Source organism: Bubalus bubalis, chromosome 17, assembly GCF_019923935.1.
Source record: "Bubalus bubalis isolate 160015118507 breed Murrah chromosome 17, NDDB_SH_1, whole genome shotgun sequence".
Taxonomy (NCBI): domain Eukaryota; kingdom Metazoa; phylum Chordata; class Mammalia; order Artiodactyla; family Bovidae; genus Bubalus; species Bubalus bubalis.
The window spans coordinates 60,781,377-60,808,662 of record NC_059173.1 but is presented as its reverse complement, the minus strand read 5'-3'; the positions used below and the strand labels follow the sequence as shown (position 1 = coordinate 60,808,662).

Here is a 27,286-nt window from a genome sequence, read left to right as displayed (position 1 = left end):
TTTTATAGAATGTAGGCTGCTCTAATCTAACCTTTACTTCAATCTAGGCCTCTGATCAACTATTTTGTTTGAACATAGGAAGTAAGAGGAAGAAGGAAGTGAGAGGAAAAGGGAGGGGGAGAGAGAAAGGAAGGAGGGAAGAAGAGAGGAAATTCACACTGATGTGTCTAAACAAAAAAATTTTTAGTGTTTTGAAATATTTCTTGTTTAAGATTTTTTTGATGTGGACCATTTTGAAAGTCTTTATTGAATTTGTTACAGTATTATTTCTGCTTTACACTTTGGTTTTTTGGCCATGAGGTATGTGGGAATCTTAGTTCTCCCACCAGGGATTCAACCCACATCCTCTGCATGGGAAGCATAGAGTCTTAATCACTGGATCACCAGGGAAGTCCCTTTTATTTCTTCTAATTATTAGATATATTTGCTATATATACTGAATTCTATACCATCCGAGCTGCAAAGATTGTAGGAATTCTCTCCTCCTAGAAAGAGAAAAGGGTAGGAAGAATCCTTGTGTGCCCCTCTATAAAATTATCTAGTAACTCCAGCAATATATGCTCTGTTGCTATTCCAAAAGGGACACAAATAAATTCTTTTTTCAACCAAAATGTCACATTCCTTACTACTCCATATCTGATCTTAACTTTTAACTTGAGTCTCCACACACACCCATTAATACTTAGATAGCATCCTTTCCCCAAATGCTCTGTGGAGGAAAATGTAGATGGTCAAGAGTCAAAGCGCCTTCCACACACAGATACTTTCTTGAGGAGCAACACTATTGACAGCTTAGTATGCGTCCTCCCAGGCATGTCTCGAGGCAGCTGAGTCCGTGCTTTTGCTTTTCCTTTGTTTCTGTCTTGTCTTCTTTTGAAGTGTAGTTGACCTAGAACACTGTAGATCCAGGTGCACAGCAAAGTGGCTTGACATTTCTCTGCTTTCCAAAATGCTCAACACCACACATCTACTTACCATCTCCCACCATACAGAGATATTCCAGTGCTACTGGTTATATTCCCCATGCGACACGTTTTATCCATGTGACTCATTTATTTTGTAACTGGAAGCCCGTGCCTCCTAATCTCCTTCATCTGTTTCACTCATTCCCTCAACCCCCTTACCTCTGGCAAACACCTGTTTGTTCTCTGTATCTGTGAGTCTGTTTCTGCTTTTTTATGATTGTTCACTTATTTTGTTTTTAGATTATACATACAGGTGAAATAAAATGGTATCTTTCCTCTTCTGATTTATTTCACAGAGCATAATACCCTCTAGGTTTATCCATGTTGCTGCAAATGGTAAGATTTCATTATTTTCTATAGCTGACCAATATTGCATTGTATATTTGTATCACGTCATCTTTATCCATTTATTTAATCAGCGGACACAGGTTGCTTCCGTATCTTGGCTATTGTAAATATGCTGCACTGAACACAGGGGTGCGTAGATCCATTCAAATCATTGTTTTTGTTTTCCTTAGAAAAATACCCAAAAGTAGAATTGCTGAATCCCATACAGTAGTTTTCATTTTTTGAGGAACCTCCATACTATTTTGCATAACGGTTTTAACAGTTTACATTCCTACCAAGAATGCATGAAAATTCCTTTTTCTCCACATGCTTAGGACCTATTTGTTTTCTTTCTGATAGTAACCATTCTAATTGGTGTGAGGTGGTATCTCACAGTGGTTTTGATTTGCATTTCCTTGATGATTAGTTATGTTGAGCATCTTTTCATGTGTCTGTTAGTTATCTGTGTGTCTTCTTTGGAAAAAGGTCTATTCAGGTCCTCTGATCATTTTTAATGGGACTGTTTTTTATGTTAAATTGCATGAGTTCTTTTTATATTTTGAATATTATCAGATATGTCATTTGCAAATATCTTCTCCCATTCAGTAGGCTACCTTTTAATTTTGTTAAGAGTTTCCTTGGCGTGCAAAAGCTTTTTAATTTGATGTAGCCCCATTTGTTTATTTCTGCTTTTGTTTCCCTTGCCTGAGGAGACATATCCAAAAAAAAAAGAAAATATATATATATATATATTACTATGATCAATGTCAAAAAGAGAACTGCCTATGGTTTCTTCAAGAGTTTTAAGGTTTCAGGTCTTATACTTAGGTTTTAAATACATCTTGAATTTATTTTTGCACTTGGTGTGAGAAAGTAATACAGTTTGACTCTTTTACAGGTAGCTGTCCAGTTTTCCCAACACAGTTTTTTGAAGAAACTATGTATTCTTGCTTCTTTTGACATAGATTAATTGACCATATAAACATGTGTTTATTTCTGGGCTTTCTATTCTGTTCCATTGATCTTTGTGTCTGTTTCTGTGCCAGTACCATACTGTTTTGTTGATGGTAGCTTTGTAGTATAGTTTTGAACCAGAGAGTGTGATACCTCTAACTATGTTCTTCCTCAAGATTTTTTTGGCTATTCAGCATCTATTGTGTTTCCATGCAAATTTTAAAATTATTTGTTCTAATTCTATGAAAAATGTCATTTTATGGGGTTTGTATTGAATCTATAGAATGTCTTGTGTATATGGTCATGTTAACATTATTATTTCTCCCAGTCCATGAGCACAGAATATCTTTCCATTTGTTTGATCATTTGCAATTTTTTTTATTACTGTCTTAAGGTTTTCCCACTTCAAGAAAAAACCCATGGACTGTAGCCTGCCAGGCTCCTCCGTCCATGGCATTTTCCAGGCAAGAATACTGGAGTGGATTGCCATTTCCTTCTCCAGGGGATCTTCCCAATCCAGGGATTGAACCCAGGTTTCCCATGTTGCAGACAGACTCTTTACCGTCTGAACAATCAGGGAAACTCCTCTGGAGAATCCCATGGACAGAGGAGCCTGGCAGGCTACAGTCCATAGGGTTGCAAGAGTCGGACACGACTTAATGACTAAACCACCACCAAGGTTTTCCATGTATAGGTCTCTCACCTCCTTGGTTAGATTTATTCATTGTGATGCAAAATTATAAATGGAATTGTTTTCTTAATTTCTCTTTCTGATACCTCATTGTTAGTGTATAGAAATGCAACATATTTGCATATTAATTTGTATCCTACAATTTTACTGAATTCAGGTTGCCTGCACCAGTGTCCTCAACGTATAATGAACTCCCCAAAGTAGCTGCCACTGTGCTCATGGGGAGTCCCAGTTGCCTCCTGTCTCTCCTGGAGACTCTCCAAGATCAGCAAGGGGGTCTGACCCAGGATCTTTTCTAATTACTGCCTCTGCCTTAGGTCTCAGAGCTTGGGAGATTCTGCAGGAGCCCCTTAAGAGCAGAATCTCTGTTTCCTACAGCCCTAAGGCTCTTCTGTACACAAGCCCCGATGGACTCCAAAGCCGGGTGTTCTGGGGGCTTGTATTATGGTACAGTGCCAACAGGCTGGAGCACCCACTGCCGGGCTCCTTGCAGAGAACCTCTGCATTTAAAAAAAAAATACCCCACTGATAACGTAAAAGAGATGCCAGTGGTCCCTCAGAAGCAAATGTCTAGGTATGCTGGAAAGCCATAATATTATGTTTACATGCTAATAACAGCCTGGCTTGTTCAAATATTACCTGAAAATCATCAGTGTAATATTTCCTCCAGCTCCTATTTGACACCTTGAGAAAGCCACCCTGGAAGACATTTTTGGGAGGCATTTGTCATCCTCAAGATGAAAACCAGTGATTTAAACAATAAGTTATCCATACTCTAGCTAGATAACATAATAACATAAAATAGGGTAAGTAAATAGATTCTATTTAAATAATAGGTCTAATAATACTTTAAAATATGCCTCTTAAAGTCCATTAAGTATTAAGCTATGATTTTTTTCAAGGAAAACATATTTGAAATTAGGTCTATGACTGCTATTATTTCCTGCAAGCTCATGAATTTTTGTAATTGTGATATATATCATACTTACAGAAGTGTGTAAAACATATATATTTCATCCAAATGTTCATGTATTAATCAAAACATGATGCTAAATTCCATAGCATGTCAAATCCATACTAAGTGAGAATGTTCAGAATTTACCTTAAATTGTTAGAATAAATCATTATCAGTTTTTAGATCTATTCACTCACCCATTCAAAAATTTATTATTAAATAAATGCTGTAAGTGTTGTAAAGATCTCTAAGTTAGGATTCTTACCTTCAAGAAGTTTTCATTTTGCTAGAGGATGCAAGATACTCCCACATGATTTTTTTCAAATAACTATGAGAGAGAACTCTGTCTTCATGAGTTATCTCTCATAGTAGATAACTATGAGTTCCATGAGTGGATTCATGGAAGAGTTGAGCTTGAGGAGTGGGCTTGATTCTTTGTCCCAGTGGATCAGGAAGATCCCCTGGTGTAGAAAATGGTAACCAACTCCAGTATTCCTGCCTGGAAAATTCCATGCCTGGTGGTCAACATTCTCTGGGGCCACAAAGAATTGGAAGCAACTGAGAACTAAGCACATGCATGCAGACACACACACACACACACACACACACACACACACCCCAAGGACAGGGGAATAGAAAAAAAAAGTCTAAATGATTAGTGGAGGCTTCCCGGGTGGCTCAGTGGTAAAGAATTCACCTGGCAGTGCAGGAGATGCAGGAAACACAGATTCAATCTCTGCATCGAGAAGATCCCCTGGAGTAGGAAATGGCAACCCACTTCAGTATTCTTGCCTGGAAAATTCCGTGGACAGAGGAGCCTGATGGGCTATGTCCATGGGGTCACAGGGAGTCTGACATGAACGAGCAGCCAGGCAGCAGGCACAATAACAAAGGTGTATGAATCTTCTTAGGACATAAATAAATAAACAGTGGAACAGCATGAACAAAGAACAGAAATAAAAAGACAAAAATTGTTTGGGAAATGGCAAGGAGCCCAGCTTACCTAAACATACTGTGTCTATGGGAAAATGATGAAAGACAAAGGGGAGATGGATTGGGGTAGAGAGCAGTGAAAAGTTTGGACTTGTGTTTTAGTCACTGGGAAGCTTCTCAAAGTTTTTAATGCAAAGGTTGGATGGACCTGGAGATTATCATACTAAGTGAGTCAGGCAGAGAAAAACAAATACCATATAATATCACTTACATTTAAAATCTAAAATATGACACAAATGAACTTATCTACAGAACAGAAACAGACTCATAGACATAAAGAACAAACTTGTGGTTGCCAAGGGGAAGGGGAGGTGGGAGGCTGAGGTTAGTAGATACAAATTATTAGACATAGAATGGGTGAACTAGGTCCTACATATAGCACAGGGAACTATATTCACTACCCTATAATAAACCATAATGGAAAAGCATATAAAAATATATATATATATATAAGTGAATCATTTTGGTGTACACCAGAAATTAACACAACACTGTAAATCAACTATACTTCAATAAAATAAAAAAAATTTTAAGTTTTTATGCAAGGATCAAATGAATAATAGAGAAGGCAATGGCAACCCACTCCAATGCTCTTGCCTGGAAAATCCCATGGATGGAGGAGCCTGGTGAGCTGCAGTCCATGAGGTCACGAAGAGTCGGACAGGACTGAGCAACTTCACTTTCACTTTTCACTTTCATGCGTTGGAGAAGGAAATGGCAGCCCACTCCAGTATTCTTGTCTGGAGAATCCCAGGGACGGCAGAGCCTGGTGGGCTGCCATCTATGGGGTCGCACAGAGTCGGACACAACTGAAGTGACTTAGCAGCAGCAGCAGCAAATGAATAAAATAGCTCTTTAGGAAGATTAACCCAGGAGTAGAATCTTAGATGGATACTGGGGGCAAGAAAGAGAGAAGCCAGAGAGTAGTATAATAGATCAGGTAATAGAGGCTAAATTAAAGTGGGAGTCTTGAAAATGGAGAGGGAAAGCTAGTAAAAATCTTCATGTTAAAGTATTTTAACTTACACTTTTTCTTCTTGAAATAATCATAATTTGTATAGTTTGTTTCAGGCACTCAGCTACGTGCCAAGGCTAAAGACAGAAAATATGGATTCTCTTTTCAAATAGTCAGTATAATAAAAAGAATAGTACCATTTCAATCCTATAAAAAGTATTCACAAATGAATTCTACCAAACTTTTAAGAAATATATAGCTCTAATGCTATTTAAACTTTTCAAGATTATAGGAAAAAAGAAGCATCCAATTATTTTTCTGAAACCAGTATAAGACTTAATACAAAAATTTAACAAAGCACTAAAAGAGATAAGTAATTATAGACCAATCTCACTTTCAAACAATACTACAAAATCTTGAATAAGCAGAATCAAGTAAACTATTAAAAGAATACCGTGCCATGACCAACTGAGATTTCTAACAGGAGTGTGAAGACAGCCCCTATTAGGAGATCTATTAATATAACTCACTGCAACTGGGATGAGCATGGCCTTCCCTCAGACCCCACTGTAAGAGTAAAGATGGATCCCAGGGCTCCCCCTATTCATCCAGAGATCCAGGTGTTGTATAATGTCACTTCATTTCTGCCTCCACATCAAAGCTGGCCTGCATAGAGAGGGGAGCCAATCTCTGTGAGCTCCAAGCAAAACCCCTTGCATTGGCCCAGTCTCCCAGCTTTACCCCACTATCTGTAGACTATCAGGAGGAATCTCATGATGTCTGTTGTCACTGTTCAGAGCAGTGATGACAAAAAATCCTGATCTCCCAAGACTGTCCTCCCAAAAGGTTTTCTGTATATCCGTTTGTCCCCAATCCTAATTCTCTTCAAACCCTGAAATCTTTCATTGAGTCCTCAGAAACCCACAGTTAGAAAAGCAACACCATCCACCTTTTCTCCCAGTATTCTTTTTGCTACTTGTCCTAACTGAAACCTGGCTGTCTTCCCAAGATATCACCTTCTCTGCTGTGTTCTCAAGTGATGGCAGTCTTCTCCTCCATAGCCTTGGGACCTTTGAGCCTAAAGGTATGACAAGTAACCTTGACCTTACTGCTACTTTTTACAGGCTAAAACCCTACCTATAAATCTCAAGTAATGAGACTGTATTCTCTTATGGTTTGCAGTCATCTGTCTCCATGTCTCTCCTTTTCATCCCTTGAAGCTTTCAGCTCCTGGTTCATTGTTACCACACATAATGATCTTCGAGCATTTTCTTCTCTCATTTTCTTAACTTCCTCTATTTCAGTGACCTTGTCTTTCATCTTATCTTACCTACTCATTCCTGTCATTAAACCTAGACCTTTTCAATAGTGAAAACTGCACTGCCTTCAGAAACTCAGTTTCAAAAGTCCCACTATCTTCTGCCCCTCCACTTTGCTTCACATAATAAATACAGAGAAAGAGACAAGAAGGGGGCAGGACACAACCTTTAAAAGAATGACATAGCCATTGAGGACACGACAAGAACTGGTCAGAATCAACCAGGTTCAAGATGGCAGACAAGTCAACTTCCACTAGAACATTATTTATTTATTTTTTAAATTGGAGTATAATTGCATTGCAGTATTGTGTTAGTTGCTGCTGTATAATGAAGTGAACCAGCTATATGTATACATATATCCCCTCTCTCTTGAATGTCCCTCCCATCCTCCACACCCCGCCCCTCTAGGTCATCACAGAGCACAGAGCTGCATTCCCTGTGCTCTAAGCAGCTTCCCACTAGCTCTCTGTTTGAGACATGGTGCTGTATATAAGTCAATCCTGCTCTCCCAATTCGTCTCACCCTCCCCTCCCCCACTGTGTCCACATGCCCCTTGTCCACGTTTGCATCTCTATTCCTCCAAACAGCAAATCTATACCATCTTTCTAGACTCCGTACATATGTGTTAATATATGATGTTTGTTTTTCTCTTTCTGACTTCTTCACTCTTTATGACAGACTTTAGGTCCATCCACATCACTACAAATGACCCAATTGTGTTCCTTTTTATGGCTAAATAATATTCCATTGTACGTATGTACCACATCTTCTTTATCCATTCATCTGTCAATGGACATCTAGGTTACTTCCATGTCTTGGCTATTGTAAATAGTGCTATAGTGAACAAAGCAACTGACAAAGAATTACTCTCCAAAATATACGCGCAGCTCATGCAGCTCAATATCAAAACATATAAGCAACAACCCAATCAAAAAATGGGTGGAAGGCCTAAATAGACATTTCTCTAAAAAAGACATACAGATGGCCAGTGAAGACATGAAAAGATGTTCAACATTGCTCATTATTAGAGAAATGCAAATCAAAACTACAAAGATGTATCACTTCACACCAGTCAGAATGGCCATCATCAAAAAATCTACAAACAATAAATGCTGGAGAGTGTGTGGAGAAAAGGGAACCCTCTCACACTGTTAGTGGGAATGTAAATTATTGTAAATTGTTGTGAATGTAATTCACAACCACTATGAATCAAAGTATGGAGGTTCCTTAAAAAACTAAAAAAATATGTCGCTTCTCAGCCTTTTGGCTAAGATCAAGTGTAAAAAACTAAAAATAGAACTACCATATGACCCAGCAATCCCACTACTGAGCACATACCCTGAAAAAGCCATAATTCAAAATGGTGCGTGTATTCCACTAGACCTGAACCTCATTATACGCTCATTGTAATACATCAGCGTGCTAAATAACACACTCACAGGCGCCGTGACATTTCTGAGGCTAATCATAAAAGGGCAAAAAGTGAGCAGCGATCCAATTCCTGGAAATCTCTGCCCCTTTCTCAAAATAGTTGGAATAATCCTCCCATCCATTCACCTGTGAAATTACCCAACCTATATAAACAGGTAAGAGATGGATCACAGACTTTAAGCTGCTTAAAAACAGAGGAAAAAAAGATAATAAATTGGGGAAACAGGTAAAAGTATTAGAATTCTCCTGTGAGACTTAAGGCTTAACAATGTGGAGATGTTAGTTTAGGGGAAGAAATCTACCAGCATCAAGTTGAAAGCAAGAGCAGGAAACGCTGACACTCGGGATCAAAGTTAAGGTTGACATTGCTGGAAACTTAATGAGAGCAACTTAAGTCTGTGATCCATCCCTTACCTCTCTGTCTTCTGCGTACTTGCCTGATAAAACCATTACATTAATAACTGAACTCTCTGCCTACTTCCTATTTGTATCTTTACCACAGAATGTCACTGCAGAAAAATATACAGCCAAGTGGTTGGCCTCGTTTTAAATTCATGATCACTAATCTCAAGTGGGCCCTTAATGCTAACTCTGATCACTGTATTCCCTGAGTTCATTCTCTCTTCCCTTCTCCTAGACAATTATGTCACATTTTGTCCCCTTTACCCAAACCTCCAACACTTTCTTGTGCATCCTCACTCTCAATTGATGACCCTATTTCTTATTTCATTAAAAAAAAATCAAAAGAATACTCCAGTGAAATATCATCACATCTACTCATTCACTGACATCTCTGCTCAATATACATTCTCTCCTTTTACTGAGGATTGACTGTTAAGCTCCTAGCCTAGGCCAACTTGTCCACCTGTGTACTATGTCTCATCCATTCTCATTTTCTCAAAGCCATTACCTCCAACAGTTCTCCCCTCCCTCTCCATCTGCATTAAATGGCCTGTAGATCATTCTTATCAGTATATGAACATACTGTCATTTCTCTCGTCTTTTAACCTCACAACTTCTCCCAGTTACTGTCCCATTTCTCCATTCCACTTTATCACAATTTAAAGAATCATCTATGTTAGTTGTCTGTAATTACTGTCTTCCCATTTGTTCCTGAACCACTTGTTTCGGTCCCACCTTCTTCCAAGATTGCTCTTCTCGAGCTCGTCAATGAGTTTCACATCGCCAAACTCAGTCATCATTTCTCAGCCCTCCTCATCTTATTTGACCTATCAGCAGCCCTGAGCAGGGTTGATTACTCCCTCCTCCTTTGTCTTTTTTAAAAATATTTCTTTATTTATTTGGCTGAACCAGGTTTTAGTCGGGGCACTCAGGAGCTTTAATCTTTGTTGTGGCATGTGGGATCTAGTTCCCTGACCAGGGATTGAACCTAGGCCCCCTGCATTGGGAGCTTGGAGTCTTAGCCACTGGACCACCAGGGAAGTCCCACTCACTTTTCTTTAAATATTCTTCTCAGTGGCTTACCTTACTGGCTCCTCCTTCCTCCCTAGCCACTCCTTCTCAATCTCCTTTGCTGATTCCACCTAATCTACCTGATCTTTAAATATTAGACCCATGGCTCAAGTTTTAGTTTTTTCTCTTTTCTGTTTGCACTCCTTCTCTTATTGATCTCATCCAGTTTCATGGCTTAAGTATTATTTATTCACTGCTGCTGCTGCTGCTGCTAAGTCGCTTCAGTCGTGTCCGACTCTGTGCGACCCCATAGACGGCAGCCCACCAGTCTCTGCCATCCCTGGGATTCTCCAGGCAAGAACACTGGAGTGGGTTGCCATTTCCTTCTCCAATGCATGAAAGTGAAAAGTGAAAGTGAAGTCACTCAGTCGCGTCTAACTCCCAGCAACCCCATGGACTGCAGCCTACCAGGCTCCTCTGTCCATGGGATCTTCCAGGCAAGAGTACTGGAGTGGGGTGCCATTGCCTTCTCCGATTTATTCACTAATAATGCTTAAATTTATATATGCTGCCTGGAGCCCTCCCCTGAATTCTGGGCTTCTGTACACAAATTCCTCCTTGACATCTTCACCTGGATATCTAGCAGACGTCTCAAATTTGGAAGGTGCAAAATCATCCTCTCATCACTTAACTCCAAATGAGCCCAAAGAGTGCTCCCCTAGGCTTTCAGGTCCGAGTTAATTTATGCTTCATTTGTGCGTGCGTGCTAATCTGCTTCAGTCATGTCTGACTCTTTGTGACCCTATGGACTGTACCCACCAGGTTCCTCTGTCCATAGGGTTCTCCATGGACAAGAATACCGGAGCAGGTTCCCATGCCCTCCTCCAGAGGATCTTCCTGACTCAGGGATCAAACCCATGTCTGTTAACATCTCCTGCATTGGCAGGCAGGTTCTTTACCACTAGTGCCACCTGGGGAGCCCATTCATGTACAAATTTAAAACTTAAGTGTCATCCTTAGTCTCCTCACATCCACATCAAGTCTGCCAACAAATCCTGATATTTGGCAAATCTAATACAGTTATGTTAAGTTTAAAAATAAAATAAACTTTAAAAAAAAAAAAAATGTATCCAGTATCATGTAGCATCTTGTGATCTCCCTACTACCAGCATGGTCCAAGCCATCCTATACCTTGCTTGGACTATTAAAATAGCTTCCTATACAATCTACTCGACAGTTTTCAGAGTTATCCTTTAAAAATAAAGTTAGATTATATCACTTCTCTGCTTAATATCCCTCCAAATGATTTCCTGTCTCACATGGAGTGCAAGCTAACGTGCCCACAGTGGCCTGTGGGACCATGCGTGATCTGGCCCTCTGTCACGTCTCTGATAATCTTCCTACTCATCTCACCGACCTGTGCTTCTCTTCCTCTCCCCGTATGGGTCCTCTTTCTGTTCCTGGACCATACCAGGCGTGCTCCCACACCAGGACCTTCGTATTGGCTTGTGCAGTGCTCCTTCAAGATATTTCCAAAGCGTATTTCCCTTAGAATTTCAGTCAAATATCATCAGGTCATACATTTTTAATTGTAGTATAATTGCTTTACAATGTTGTCAGTTTCTGCTGTACTGCAATGTAAGTCAGCTATATATCCCCTCCTATGTGGACCTCCCTCCCACTCTCCCTGGTCGTACTTTTAAAAGTTACAAACCACCCCCCACACACAAATATACATTCCCTATATGTATATACTTTGCTTCCCCTATAGCATATATTATCATCTGATATAACATGTTTTATTTATTTACCATCTGTCTTTAACCTCTAGAGATATAAACTCCATGACAACAAGATTCTTTTCCATTTCCTTTCCTCAGTATTGTATCCTCAAAACTTAGAACATAGACACATTATATGTGTCTCACCAATTTGCTGAATGCATGAACAACTGAAGAGAAAGATCACTTGATTATTCCAATGGAGCTCACAATACATTTAATAAAATTCATTATCTATGATAGGAATAATTCCATTAAAGATAATAACGTAAAGATACCCACTCTCATGGCTATCTTTTAACCTTGTCATAGAAAAAAAAAAAAAAGAAGATATATAAGAACTAGAAAAGGATGAGAAGAGTGCATGCTTATTTATGTAGATATAATCGCTTAATTGAAAAACCAAGGAAAAGCAAATGAAAATCCTTATAAACAACAACAGAACTTGATGACTAGATACAAAATTGATATGTAAAAATAAATAGTCTTCTAACTTCTGCTTAAATGTAGAAAGCTAGAAAGAATGTCATTCTCATCCTTACAGCAACAACAAAACTACAAAATCTGCAAAATAAATTTTTCTTGAGCTCAAAGAGACCTGAGATCACAGGGTAACCAACCGAACTCTACAACCAGAAGAGGAAAACTAGCAATGTGCCTTTATAAAAATAAAGTAGTACTACATGCCAACATACCACAAACAAGTTTTTTTTAAAAAAAAAGTTTTTAAATGAACCTGGGGGAAAAAAATCTGTAAATATCACAAAGATTTCATCTCTTTTATAAAAAGAGATCATAAATCAGTAAGCCAAAGACCAATAACCCCATTTTTTAATGAAAAACAAAAGGATATGGAGAGTTTACTGAAAAGTGAATTTTAAAATTGTGTAAAATTTTAAAAAGTGAAAAGATGCTGATCTTTACTCATGATTAGAAAAATGTGAGTGAAAAGTATATAGGAAGAAATTTTTAGCTCTCAAATTGGCAAGTTTGATAATGCAATATGTTTGGTGAGCATGTGATGGTACAGTTATATCCCATGTATTACTGGTAAAAGACTAAATACAACCTCTAGGGAGAGTAGTCTGGCAGTTATAGAAATTTAAAGTGCACACAGCTTTGACCCATAATTCTATGTTTACTCAACACATTCATTCATTCATTTGCTTTTTCATTCTTTCACCTATTTACTAAGCATCTCTATGTGCTAAGCATTGTCTGAGGCACTGGAGATACAGCAGCAAATAAAACAAAGTCTCCATTGTCATCCAACTTATTCACTAGAGGGGAATCCAGACAGCTGCAAACGTAAGCATATAACATGACATAATACATTGTAATGTAATATGCAGTAAAATATGATATATATATATCCCACTGTGTATGGACAGAGAGTGATGGAATAGGACAATTCTACTTTATATAGAATGGATAAAGAAGACCTTTCAGGGGAGGTAACATTTCAGGTGAGACCTGAAATGTTAAAGTAAGGGAGTGAACATAAGCGTCTGTTGGTGGGGAGAAGGGTGAGGGACAATCCAGACTGAAGGAAGAACAAATACAAAAGCCTTACAAATGCCTAAGTATTGATTTACAGTATTGTAACTATAAAAGGTTGCAAACAATTTAAATGTTCAACAAGGCATTTAGTGACTGGTTAAATTATGGTGCATCCATAGGTGAGACACTATTACACTATTAGCAATGAATGAAACAACTCCATTATGTACTAAAAAATAATAGTCAAGAGAATGAGAAGACTAGCTGTAGACTGGGAGAAAATATTTGCAAAAGACACTTCTGATAAAGAACCTTATTCACAATATACAAAGAACTCTCAAAACTCAACAATAAGAAAAGAAACAACCTAGTTTTTAAAAAAGCCAGAGACCTGGAGATACACTTCACCAAATATAAAATATTTGTGTCTCTGTGTCTGACTTAATTCACCTAGTATGGACAATCTCTAGGTCCATCCATGTGGCTACAAGTAGCATTATTTTGTTCTTTTTTATGGTTGAGTAATATTCCATTGTATATACGTACCACATCTTCTTTATCTATTCCTGCATCAATAGACAGTTACATTTGCATGTTCTGGCTATTGTAAATAGTGCTGCAATAAACACAGTATAGGAGGGTCCCCTTCTCTCCACATCCTCTCCAGCATTATATCATCTGTTAAATAAGAAAACAGATCAGCATGAGTGACAGAGAACTGAGATAAGAGGGCAAGGTTATGTCAGAGAAGTTTTTTAGATAGGTGCTTTAGATGTAAAGCTACAAGGGACTCTACTCAAATTGTTATGTAACTCACTTGACATTCCCAGCACATATGATAAAATGCTGCAAGATGCAGGAACAGATTCTTTTTTTTTAATTTTTTTTTTACTTTACAATATTGTATTGGTTCTGCCACACATCAACATGAATCCGCCACGGGCATACACGTGTTCCCCATCCTAAACCCCCCTCCCACCTCCCTCCCTGTACCATCCCTCCGAGTCATCCCAGTGCACCAGCCCCAAGCATTCTGTATCGAACCTGGACTGGCGATTCATTTCTTATATGATATTATACATGTTTCAGTGCCATTCCCCCAGATCGTCCCACCCTCTCCCTCTCCCATAGAGTCCAAAAGACTGTTCTATAACACATGTATACCTGTGGCGGATTCATTTTGATATTTGGCAAAACTAATACAATTATGTAAAGTTTAAAAATAAAATAAAATTAAAAAAATATATATATATACATCTGTGTCTCTTTTGCTGTCTCGCATACAGGGTTATCATTACCATCTTTCTAAATTCCATATATATGCGTTAGTATACTGTATTGGTGTTTTTCTTTCTGGCTTACTTCACTCTGTATAATAGGCTCCAGTTTCATCCACCTCATTAGAACTGTTTCGAATGTATTCTTTTTAATGGCTGAGTAATACTCCATTGTGTATATGTCCCACAGCTTTCTTATCCATTCATCTGCTGATGGACATCTAGGTTGCTTCCATGTCCTGGCTATTATAAACAGTGCTGCGATGAACATTGGGGTACACGTGTCTCTTTCCCTTCTGGTTTCCTCAGTGTGTATGCCCAGCAGTGGGATTGCTGGATCATAAGGCAGTTCTATTTCCAGTTTTTTAAGGAATCTCCACACTGTTCTCCATAGCAGCTGTACTAGTTTGCATTCCCACCAACAGTGTAAGAGGGTTCCCTTTTCTCCACACCCTCTCCAGCATTTATTGCTTGTAGACTTTTGGATCTCAGCCATTCTGACTGGCGTGAAATGGTACCTCATTGTGGTTTTGATTTGCATTTCTCTGATAATGAGTGATGTTGAGCATCTTTTCATGTGTTTGTTAGCCATCTGTATGTCTTCTTTGGAGAAATGCCTATTTAGTTCTTTAGCCCATTTTTTGATTGGGTCGTTTATTTTTCTGAAATTGAGCTGCAGGAGTTGCTTGTATATTTTTGAGATTAGTTGTTTATCAGTTGCTTCATTTGCATTATTTTCTCCCATTCTGAAGGCTGTCTTTTCACCTTGCTAATAGTTTCCTTTGTTGTGCAGAAGCTTTTAATTTTAATTAGGTCCCATTTGTTTATTTTTGCTTTTATTTCCAATATTCTGGGAGGTGGGTCATAGAGGATCCTGCTGTGATGTATGTCGGAGAGTGTTTTGCCTATGTTCTCCTCTAGGAGTTTTATAGTTTCTGGTCTTACGTTTAGATCTTTAATCCAATTTGAGTTTATTTTTGTGTATGGTGTTAGAAAGTGTTCTAGTTTCACTCTTTTACAAGTGGTTGACCAGTTTCCAGCACCACTTGTTAAAGAGATTGTCTTTTCTCCATTGTATATTCTTGCCTCCTTTGTCAAAGATAAGGCGTCCATATGTGCGTGGATTTATCTCTGGGCTTTCTATTTTGTTCCATTGATCTATATTTCTGTCTTTGTGCCAGTACCATACTGTCTTGATGACTGTGGCTTTGTAGTAGAGCCTGAGGTCAGGTAGGTTGATTCCTCCAGTTCCACTCTTCTTTCTCAAGATTGCTTTGACTATTCAAGGTTTTTATTTCCATACAAATTGCAGATTCACACAACTTTAAACTGCATGAAGTATTTGGTTTTTTACTCCCAGTTTCTTAAATAAAAATTGCAATGAATATATATATATGTATACATATATATACTTTGTATTTATACTATACATATTTTAATATATTTATATTATATATCCCTACTAGTTATATATTAAATATTCATATAATTATATATTGTATATATACTTATAAATTTAAGGTAGCCTTTTTAAAAATTTGATGTAGTCCTGTCACTGAAAGTGGGCTTCCCTGGTGACTCGGAGGTTAAAGCGTCTGCCTGCAATGCAGGTTTGATCCCTGGGTTAGGAAGATCCCCTGGAGAAGGAAATGGCAACCCACTCCAGTACTCTTGCCTGGAGAACCGATGGATAGAAGAGCCTGGTGGGCTACAGTCCACGGGGTCGCAAAGAGTCAGACATGACTGAGCGACTTCACTCACTCACTCACTATCACTGAAAATCTTATTTTATATTTTTCTTCAACTTAATTTATTCTAAATGGGATTAACCATAAAAAATAATCCTTTTCCAGTAATTTGTGTCATCTGAATATGTATTGTCATCATTTTTAATAGCTTCCCATTCATTAAAACGTAATTTATGTATTGTCTTTCCACATATAAATTGTCAGTTTTGAAATATGGTACTTTTTCTTTCCCCCAGCCACATTGCAAGAGAGCCAAAGGTGAACTTGAGGGGAGGAGGTTATTTGTGTAGTAAGGAAAAGCAGTCTTCCAATTCTGCTATCTTCCTCTTTTCTCTCCTCTATGCCTAATACAATTACATAACTGCAATGCACAAAAGTGACTCCATATCCTCTTTGCTCTTTAAAACAACAGAATCCATAAAAATTAAGATACTTTGTGTAGCTTAAACCTTCTTTCATTAAAGTGAAAGTGTTAGTCCCTCAGTCGTGTCTGACTGTTTACAACCCCATGGACTGTAGCCTCTGTCCACAGAATTCTACAGGCAAGAATACTGTAGTGGGTTGCCATTCCCTTCTCCAGGGGATCCTCCTGACCCAGGGATCGAACCTGGGTCTCCTGTATTGCAAGCAAGTTCTTTACTGTCTGAGCCACCAGGGAAAAGAAACAAATTTTGAATAAGTGGGTTTTTTTCTTATATACAAAACAAAAATGAACCCACAAACATAGAAAACAAACTTATGGTCACCAGAGGGGAAGGGGGAAAAGGATAAGTTAGGAGGTTGGGATTAACATATACACACTACCATATATAAAGTAGATAACCGGAACCTAATGTATAGCATAGGGAACCATACTCAATATTTTGCAATAACCTACAAGGGAAAATAACCTGGGAAAAATGTATATAAGTATAACTGAACACAACATTGTAAATCAACCATACTTCAATTACAAAATAAGTATAATGCTCCCCTCCAGAAAATAAGTAATTCTTTCAAATTTAACTGTTTTAAATTGTTTTTAACAACTATGCATAAAGATCCCTTTTCTTCTCTGAAGCACTTCAGATATATTAACTAAGAATTTAGACTTTTTCTGCTTTTCTAGAAAGATGAGAAAATAATGTAAGAAGAAAGCAAGTTCTTTAAAATTGAGTTCTTCTTATGTATTCATTAAAGAGTTATCTATAGATCTTGCTGGAGAACTTTTTTGTAAATTAGCTGGCTTTTCAGACCAATGGTTTTGTCTTTATCTTTTGTGCTCTCACCTGAACTTTTAAGGGCAGACATAAGTCATTTATTCTGTTTTTCAATAGATATTTATTGGTCATCTACTTTGTGCCAAGCAATACTTTATTATATCACAATTTTTGGTATATCACAATTTTTGGTATAAGCAGAGTTGAGATTTTTTTTAATGAAAGTATATCTGATGTACAATGTTGTGTTAATTTCTGCTGTACAGCAAAATAATTCAGTTATACATATATATTCTTTTTTATATTCTTTTTTATTATGCTTTATCACAGGATATTGAATATAGTTCCCTATGCTATACAGCGGAGAAGGCAATGGCACCCCACTCCAGTACTCTTGCCTGGAAAACCCCATGGGCAGAGGAGCCTGGTGGGCTACAGTCCATGGAGTCGCTAAGTCGGACACGACTGAGCGACTTCACTTTCACTTTTCACTTTCATGCATTGGAGAAGGAAATGGCAACCCACTCCAGTGTTCTTGCCTGGAGAATCCCAGGGACGGGGGAGCCTGGTGGGCTGCCGTCTATGGGGTCGCACAGAGTTGGACACGACTGAGCGACTTCACTTTCACTTTTCACTTTCATGCATTGGAGAAGGAAATGGCAACCCACTCCAGTGTTCTTGCCTGGAGAATCCCAAGGATGGGGGAGCCTAATGGGCTGCCGTCTATGGAGTCGCACAGAGTCGGACACGACTGACGCGACTTAGCAGCAGCAGCAGCAGCATGCTATACAGTGAACCTTGCTTATCCATTCTATATATAATAGTTCACATCTGCTAATCCCCAAATCCCAGTCTATCCCTCCCTCACTCTACCTCAGCAACCACAAGTCTGCTCTCTATGTCTGTGAGTCTGTTTCTGTTTTGGAGGTAAATTCACTTGTGTCATATTTTAGATTCCACATGTAAGTATGTCATATGATATTTGACTTTCTCTTTCTAAGTTATTTCACTCAGTGTGACACTCTCTGGGTCCATCCACATTACTACAGATGGCATTAATTCTTTTTTATGGTTGAGTAATATTCTATTGTATATATGTATTGTGTCTTCTTTATCCATTCCTCAATCAATGATATATTGCTTTTTTTTTTATCGAAGTAGTTGATTTACAATGTTGTGTTAGTTTCAGGGGTAGAGCAAAGTGTACTCTTATAAACAATCCACTCTTTTTGTAGATTCTTTCCCATATAGGTTATTACAGAGTATTGAGTAGAGTTACCCATGCTATACAGGAGGTCCTCATAAGTTATTTATTTTATATGTAGTAGTGTGTATATGTCAATCCCAAGCTTCTAGTTATAACTTGTCAAATTTTTAAAACTAAATCATAAGCTACAAGCTGTGTTCATTCAGGAAACATTAAGTATATACTCAGAATGTGGTCCACTGGAGAAGGGAATGGCAAATCACTTCAGTATTCTTGCCTTGAGAACCCCATTAACAGTATGAAAAGGCAAAAAGATAGGATACTGAAAGAGGAACTCCCCAGGTCGGTAGCTGCCCAATATGCTACTGGAGAACAGTGGAGAAATAACTCCAGAAAGAATGAAGGGATGGAGCCTAAGCAAGAACAATACACAGCTGTGGATGTGACTGGTGATAGAAGCAAGGTCCGATGCTGTAAAGAGCAATATTGCATAGGAACCTGGAATGTCAGGTCTATGAATCAAGGCAAATTGCAAGTAGTCAAACAGGAGATGGCAAGAGTGAATGTCAACATTCTAGGAATCAGTGAACTAAAATGGACTGGAATGGGTGAATTTAACTCAGATGACCATTATATCTACTACTGTGGGCAAGAATCCCTTAGAAGAAATGGAGTAGCCATCATGGTCAATGAAAGAGTCCAAAATGCAGTACTTGGATGCAGTCTTAAAAACAACAGAATGATCTCTGTTCATTTCCAAGGCAAACCATTCAGTATCACAGTAATCCAAGTCTATGCCCCGACCAGTAACACTGAAGAAGCTGAAGTTGAATGGTTCTATGAAGATATGAAGGTCTACAAGACCTTTTAGAACTAACACCCAAAAAAGATGTCCTTTTCATTATAGGGGACTGGAATGCAAAAGTAGGAAGTCAAGAAACACCTGGAATAACAGGCAAATTTAGCCTTGGAGTACAGAATGAAGCAGGGCAAAGGCTAATAGAGTTTTGCCGAGAGTCGCACTGGTCATAGCAAACACCCTCTTCCAACAACACAAGAGAAGACTCTACACATGGACATCACCAGATGGTCAACACTGAAATCAGATTGATTATATTCTTTGCAGCCAAAGATGGAGAAGCTCTATACAGTCAGCAAAAACAAGACTGGGAGCTGACTGTGGCTCAGATCATGAACTCCTTATTACCAAATTCAGACTTAAATTGAAGAAAGTAGGGAAAACCACTAGACCATTCAAGTATGACCTAAATCAAATCCCTTATGATTATACAGTGGAAGTGAGAAATAGATTTAAGGGCCTAGATCTGATAGATAGAGTGCCTGATGAACAATGGACAGAGATTCGTGACATTGTACAGGAGACAGGGATCAAGACCATCCCATGGAAACGAAATGCAAAAAAGCAAAATGGCTGTCTGGGGAAGCCTTACAAATAGCTGTAAAAAGAAGAGAAGCAAAAAGAAAAGGAGAAAAGGAAAGATATAAGTATCTGAATGCAGAGTTCCAAAGAATAGCAAGGAGAGGTAAGAAAGCCTTCCTCAGCAATCAATGCAAAGAAATAGAAGAGAACAATAGAATGGGAAAGGCTAGAGATCTCTTCAAGAAAATTAGAGATACCAAGGGAATATTTCACGCAAAGATGGGCTCAATAAAGGACAGAAATGGTATGGACCTAACAGAAGCAGAAGATATTAAGAAGAGGTGGCAAGAATACACAGAAGAACTGTACAAAAAAGATCTTCACGACCCAGATAATCACGATGGTATGCTCACTCACCTAGAGCCAGACATCCTGGAATGCGAAGTCAAGGGTATTAGAAAGCATCACTACGAACAAAGCTAGTGGAGGTGATGGAATTCCAGTTGAGCTATTTCAAATCCTAAAAGATGATGCTGTGAAAGTGCTGCACTCAATATACCAGCAAATTTGGAAAATTCATCAGTGGCCACAGGACTGGAAAAGGTCAGTTTTCATTCCAATCCCAAAGAAAGGCAATGCCGAAGAATGCTCAAACTACCACACAATTGCACTCATCTCATAAATTGCACTCAGCTAGTAAAGTAATGCTCAAAATTCTCCAAGCCAGGCTTCAGCAATACGTGAACTGTGAACTTCCAGATGTTCAAGCTGGTTTTAGAAAAGGCAGAGGAACCAGAGATGAAATTGCCAACATCCGCTGGATCACGGAAAAAGGAAGAGAGTTCCAGAAAAACATTTCTGCTTTATTGACTATGCCAAAGCCTTCGACTGTGTGGATCACAATAAACTGTGGAAAATTCTGAAAGAGATGGGAATACCAGACCACCTGACCTGCCTCTTGAGAAACATGTATGCAGGCCAGGAAGCAACAGTTAGAACTGGACATGGAACAACAGACTTGTTTCAAATAGGAAAAGGAGTACGTCAAGGCTGTATATTGTCACTCTGCTTATTTAACTTCTATGCAGAGTACATCATGAGAAATGCTGGGCTGGAAGAAGCACAGCTGGAATCAAGATTGCTGGGAGAAATATCAATAACCTCAGATATGCAGATGACACCACCCTTATGGCAGAAAGTGAAGAGGAACTAAAAAGCCTCTTGATGAAAGTGAAAGAGGAGAGTGAAAAAGTGGGCTTAAAGCTCAACATTCAGAAAATGAAGATCATGGCATCTGGTCCCATCCCTTCATGGGAAATAGATGGGGAAACAGTGGAAACAGTGTCAGACTTTATTTTTTTGAGCTCCAAAATCACTGCAGATGGTGACTGCAGCCATGAAATTAAAAGATGCTTACTCCTTGGAAGGAAAGTTATGACCAACCTAGATAGCATATTCAAAAGCAGAGACATTACTTTGCCAACAAAGGTCTGTCTAGTCAAGGCTATGGTTTTGCCAGTGGTCATGTATGGATGTGAAATTTGGACTGTGAAAAAGCTGAGCACTGAAGAATTGATGCTTTTGAGCTGTGGTGTTGGAGAAGACTCTTGAGAGTCCCTTGGACTGCAAGGAGATCCAACCAGTCCATCCTAAAGGAGATCAGTCCTGGGTGTTCTTTGGAAGGACTGATGCTAAAGCTGAAACTCCAATACTTTGGCCACCTCATGGGAAGCATTGACTCATTGGAAAAGACTGATGCTGGGAGGGATTGGGGGCAGGAGGAGAAGGGGACGACAAGGGATAAGATGGCTGGATGGCATCACCGACTTGATGGACGTGAGTTTGGGTGAACTCCAGGAGCTGGTGATGGACAGGGAGGCCTGGTGTGCTGCAATTCATGGAGTCATCGAGTCGGACACTATTGATCAACTGAACTGAACTGAACTGAAGGTACCATGCAAGGTACAGGGATCAATATATTACTTTTCAGAAGAGAAAATCTATAATTTGAAGATTACAAAAAATTGTGATTACATACTTATATTCAAACCACAAATATTTTTTCAAAAATGACTTATCTGTAAGTCAAAATACACGTGCAGGTGTGTAATGTACACACATTAAGGATACAAACTCTAACACAGAGATTCTTTGCTCCTCAAGTTTTTGACCCACCAGTCAACCTATCAAAGACTCTGAGTCTGACCATGGGAAATCCAACAGGCTTATTTTCCCTGATACAAGCACTTAAATGCATTTATATGTATTCTCTTAATGTCTTAGTGGTTTTTTTTTTTTTTCCAGACCCTCTGGTCCCTCATAGTTGTTTGTTGTTCAGTCTTGACCAACTCTTTGCAACCCCTTGGACTGTAACCTGCCGGACTCCTCTGTCCATGAGATTCTCCAGGGAAGAATACTAGAGTGGGTTGCCATTTCCTCCTCCAGGGGATCTTCCTGACCCAGGGATTGAACCGATGTCTCCTGTGTTGGCAGTCATATGCATGTTGTCAGGCCTGAGGACCTCTTCCATCCTTGTCCAGGGGAGTGCTAACCTTCTGTCCTTTCATATAGCAATATTAATTGCTTTAACAAATCATACATAAGACTCTCATTTCTTCTCTGAAGACCAGGCACGAGTACAGAGACTCATGCTGTGATTATAGACTGAGTCCTCCACTACAACCCTCTCCCCAGCCATGGAGTCCTGAATCCATCTCACCTGAATGCTGCTACCAACTATACCCCAGAATCTGACACTTTCAAATGTATATTTTTCACTCAGGTGGTACTCAGTGAATATCTGTTGAATGAATGACAACTGAAAAGCGATTCCCAGTGGACAGACACAGTGTGTGTTGAACATAAGCTCTACCCACTATTGGAAAAGCCCTGTTCAAATTTGTGTCATTTGAACAGTAAAGTAGCATTAATCTTCTTCTCACTCATTTTTATACAAGGGGAATTTAAAATATGCTTAATCAAAAGTGTTCACTGAGCAAATGGATTGCTATTTGGGTTCTACAAAGCACCTATGGTTTTAGACCCAGAGGTGGTCTAAGCAGCATTTCAGAAGTCTTTGTGTATACTTTTTATTTCTCATTGTCCTCACCTTCTCTGAAAAGAATGGCTGACAACCTTTCCTTGTGATATCTGAGCTTTTAAGAATGTTGTTTTATCTATTTTTTATGACCAACCTTACACTTGTTAAGTGTAATTCTGGCTTTATGTAACATGAAAAACCTGCGATAGGGTGCTCTGTGAATTAACAAGATTGGGTGGACAAAAGACAAGAAATCATTTAAAAACAAATATTCACATTAAATACCTTGGATAGGTAGGCCTTCTGGGGATTTTTCTCTAATGCAACAAAAGCACACCATTTCTGTTTTCAGAAATAGTTTCTCTCAGATCCAGAGCTCGTCTAAAGCCATATTACATAAGTAAGGGCTTTGTTTGGACATTGGCATTTTACATCTTACAATCTTACTAAATCCTTTTTTTGATCAATCTGATATTGAACAGATCTATATTGATTTCTTGTATACTTGTTTATGGTATTTGTTTTGCTATATCTAGGATTAAAAGCCAAATTAACAAGTGTAATCAATTTTCTTAGTGCTAAAGAAAAGTCCTCTAGTACCCTTAGACACATTCATCTAGGGATTAAAAAAAAAAAACTAAAGTGAAGATGTTGTAATAAATGGATCGATTTATTCAATCACTGGGCGGAAAAACATTAGCTCTGGGAAAGGGCTTTCCTCTAAGAGCTTTAGTTACCGAGTTTCTCTTGTGTTGCACCAAATGATTTGCATTTTTAGAGAAATTTCATGTCTGCAGTGAGTTCCAGTGAAAACATGAATAAATTGCTTTTCTTTCTCTCTTTTTCTGACTTTATGAAGCTGAATCCATCAGGGGTTGAGTCAAAGTATAATGAAATAAAGGCAGCAACACACCCGATGGAAACCCTGGCTTAAATTCCTCATTGCCCAAGCCGTTGTCCTGTTAGTGGTCTTCAGGGAGATCCTGGGGCATGTTGCAAATTTTTTAAACCACTACTTTAGAAATCATCTCTAAAAGACAAGAAAATAGACAAACAACAATTAGGAACTTGACAGCCTTTCCACAGCAATTCTTCTCAAGGCCAAATAAATCTTCCTCTCTGAGCCTAACACAATACAGCTACCTAAGAGGCTTTCCTGTTACTCACCGTCCTTCTTTTGAATTCACTGGAGTGAGGGTGAATATGGCCTTCCCAGCTGGTGCTAGTGGTAAAGAACGTGCCTGCCAATGCAGGAGATGTGGGTTCTATTCCTGGGTCGGGAAGATCCCATGGAGGGAGGCATAGCAACCCACTCCAGTATTCTTGCTTGGAGAATCCCATGGACAGAGGAGCGTGGCGGGCTACAGTCCATGGGGCCACAAAGAGTCAGACACAGCTGAAGCAATTTAACATGCATGAAATAGAATACGAAAAAGGATATATATCTATGTATTATGTGTGTATACCTGAATTACTTTGCTGTACAACAGAAACTAACACAGCCATTGGTCTTCATCTACTCTTCAATAAAATACAATATCTGACAATAATTAGGATATGATTTTTTTAATTTAAAAATTTTGAAAAGTTCTATCACATCCACTCATACAAAATACACTCTCAATCCACAGAAACGAATTTCATTTTTACTCATGATCTGAATGTTGCAGCTGAACAAATGACAACCTGGTCTCCCTCCTCTTACCAAATGGGCTGTTTTGCTCCAATGTTAAATAGTAGATAAAAGAAAAGAAATTTATACGAAACAGTGAATCTCAAACTTTAGTGAGCAAGCAGACGACCTTGGTATATCCTTTTAAGATGCAGATTCTGATTTACTAGATCTAGAGTGGGAGATTTACAGGGTTTGGGAGGGAGAAATGGGGTGGTTTCATAGAAAACACTAATCTGATTTTGGTTATTCCATCTTGACCAGAAAAAAATGCAGACTCTGTAATGTGGCATTCACTGGAGAAATTTTTAAAACCGTATGAAGACATCAACACTGTATTTATTTATCTTAAGAAAGTGTTGGGGCAGATTGATAAATGTGAATCAGATACTCTCATTAAAAGTTTAGATATCCTAAAAAAGAAATTCAGGATAATTCTATGTCAATGTAATCAATTCAATTCTTCATCCGGTCTGCCTCCATTCTGTATTTAAGATAATGATGCTTAAGGGGGAAAAAGAACCTATAATTTTGAGTTTGAATATACTTCTGATCCTTGTATAAATTTTAATAGATTTCAAATATTAACAGAAGCCTTTGAAAACGGAATTGCTATGTACCAGAACCTGTAATGGTATGACCTAAATCAAATCCCTGATGATTATACAGTGAAAGTGAGAAATAGATTCAAGGATTAGATCTGATAGACAGAGTGCCTCATAAACTATGGACGGAGGTTCGTGACATTGTACAGGAGACAGGGATCAAGACCATCCCCAAGAAAAAGAAATGGAAAAAGAAAAATGGCTGTCTGGGGAGGCCTTACAAATAGCTGAGAAAAGAAAAGAAGTGAAAAGCAAAAGAGAAAAGGAAAGATACACCCATTTGAATGCACAGTTCCAAAGAATAGCAAGGAAAGATAAGAAAGCCTTCCTTGGTGATCAGTGCAAAGAAATAGAGGAAAACAATAGAATGGAAAAGACTAGAGATCTCTTCAAGAAAATGAGAGATACCAAGGGAACATTTCATGCAAATATGGGCACAATAAAGGAAAGAAATGGTATGGACCTAACAGAAGCAGAAGATATTAAGAAGAGGTGGCAAGAATACACAGAAGAACTGTACAAAAAAGATCTTCACGACCCAGATAATCACAATGGTGTGATCACTCACCTAGAGCCAGACATCCTGGAATGTGAAGTCAAGTGGGCCTTAGGAAGCATCACTAAGAACAAAGCTAATGGAAGTGATGGAATTCCAGTTGAGCTATTTCAAATCCTGGAAGATGATGCTGTTAAAGTGCTGCACTCAATATGCCAGCAAATTTGGAAAACTCAGCAGTGGCCACAGGACTGGAAAAGGTCAGTTTTCATTCCAATCCCAAAGGCAATGCCAAAGAATGTTCAAACTACCGCACAATTGCACTTATCTCACAAGCTAGTAAAGTAATGCTCAAAATTCTCCAAGCCAGGCTTCAGCAATATGTGAACATGAACTTCCAGATGTTTAAACTGGTTTTAGAGAAGGCAAAGGAACCAGAGATCAAATTGCCAACATCCATTGGATTATCGAAAAAGCAAGAGAGTTCCAGAAAAACCTCTGCAGAAAAACCTCTGCTTTATTGACTATGCCAAAGCCTTTGACTGTGTGGATCACCACAAACTGTGGAAAATTCTTAAAGAGATAAGAATACCAGACCACTTGATCTGCCTCTTGAGAAACCTGTATGCAGGTCAGGAAGCAACAGTTAGAACTGGACATGGAACAACAGACTGGTTCCAAATCAGGAAAGGAGGAAACATACATCAAGGCTGTATGTTGTCACCCTACTTATTTAACTTATATGCAGAACACATCATGAGAAACGCTGGGCTGGATGAAGCACAAGCTGGAATCAAGATTGACAGGAGAAATATCAACAACCTCAGATATACAGATGACACCACCCTTATGGCAGAAATTGAAGAAGAACTAAAGAGCCTCTTGATGAAAGTGATAGAGAAGAGTGAAGAAGTTGGCTTAAAGCTCAACATTCAGAAAACGAAGATCATGGCATCTTCTCCCATCACTTCATGGCAAACAGATGGAGAAACAGTGTCAGACTTTATTTTTTGGGGCTCCAAAATCACTGCAATGGTGACTCCAGCCATGAAATTAAAAGACGCTTGCTCTTTGGAAGGAAAGTTATGACCAACCTAGTGTTAGTGTTAGTGTTAGTGTTGTGGCTCAGTCGTGCCCGACACTTTGCAACCCCATGGACTGCAGCCCACCAGGCTCCTCTGTCCATGAGATTTTCCAGGCAAGGATACTGGAGTGGGTTGCCATTAAAAGCAGAAACATTACTTTGCCAACAAAGGTCCATTTAGTCAAGACTATGGTTTTTCCAGTAGTCATGTATGGTTGTGAGAGTTGGACTGTAAAGAAAGCTGAGTGCTGAAGGCTTGATGTTTTTGAACTGTGGTGTTGGAGAAGACTCTT

At 38.7% G+C, this 27,286-nt stretch overlaps 1 protein-coding gene and 1 non-coding gene across 3 annotated transcripts in view; one reads left to right on the top strand and one right to left on the bottom strand.

The window, feature by feature from the left end:
• TTC29 (tetratricopeptide repeat domain 29) overlaps nt 1-27,286 on the top strand; it is a 271,190-nt gene that overhangs the window by 229,416 nt on the left and 14,488 nt on the right. The window lies entirely within an intron of this gene.
• LOC112580016 lies at nt 22,543-22,670 on the bottom strand. The gene has a single exon (XR_003104382.2). It is a non-coding gene; the product is annotated as a U6atac minor spliceosomal RNA (small nuclear RNA).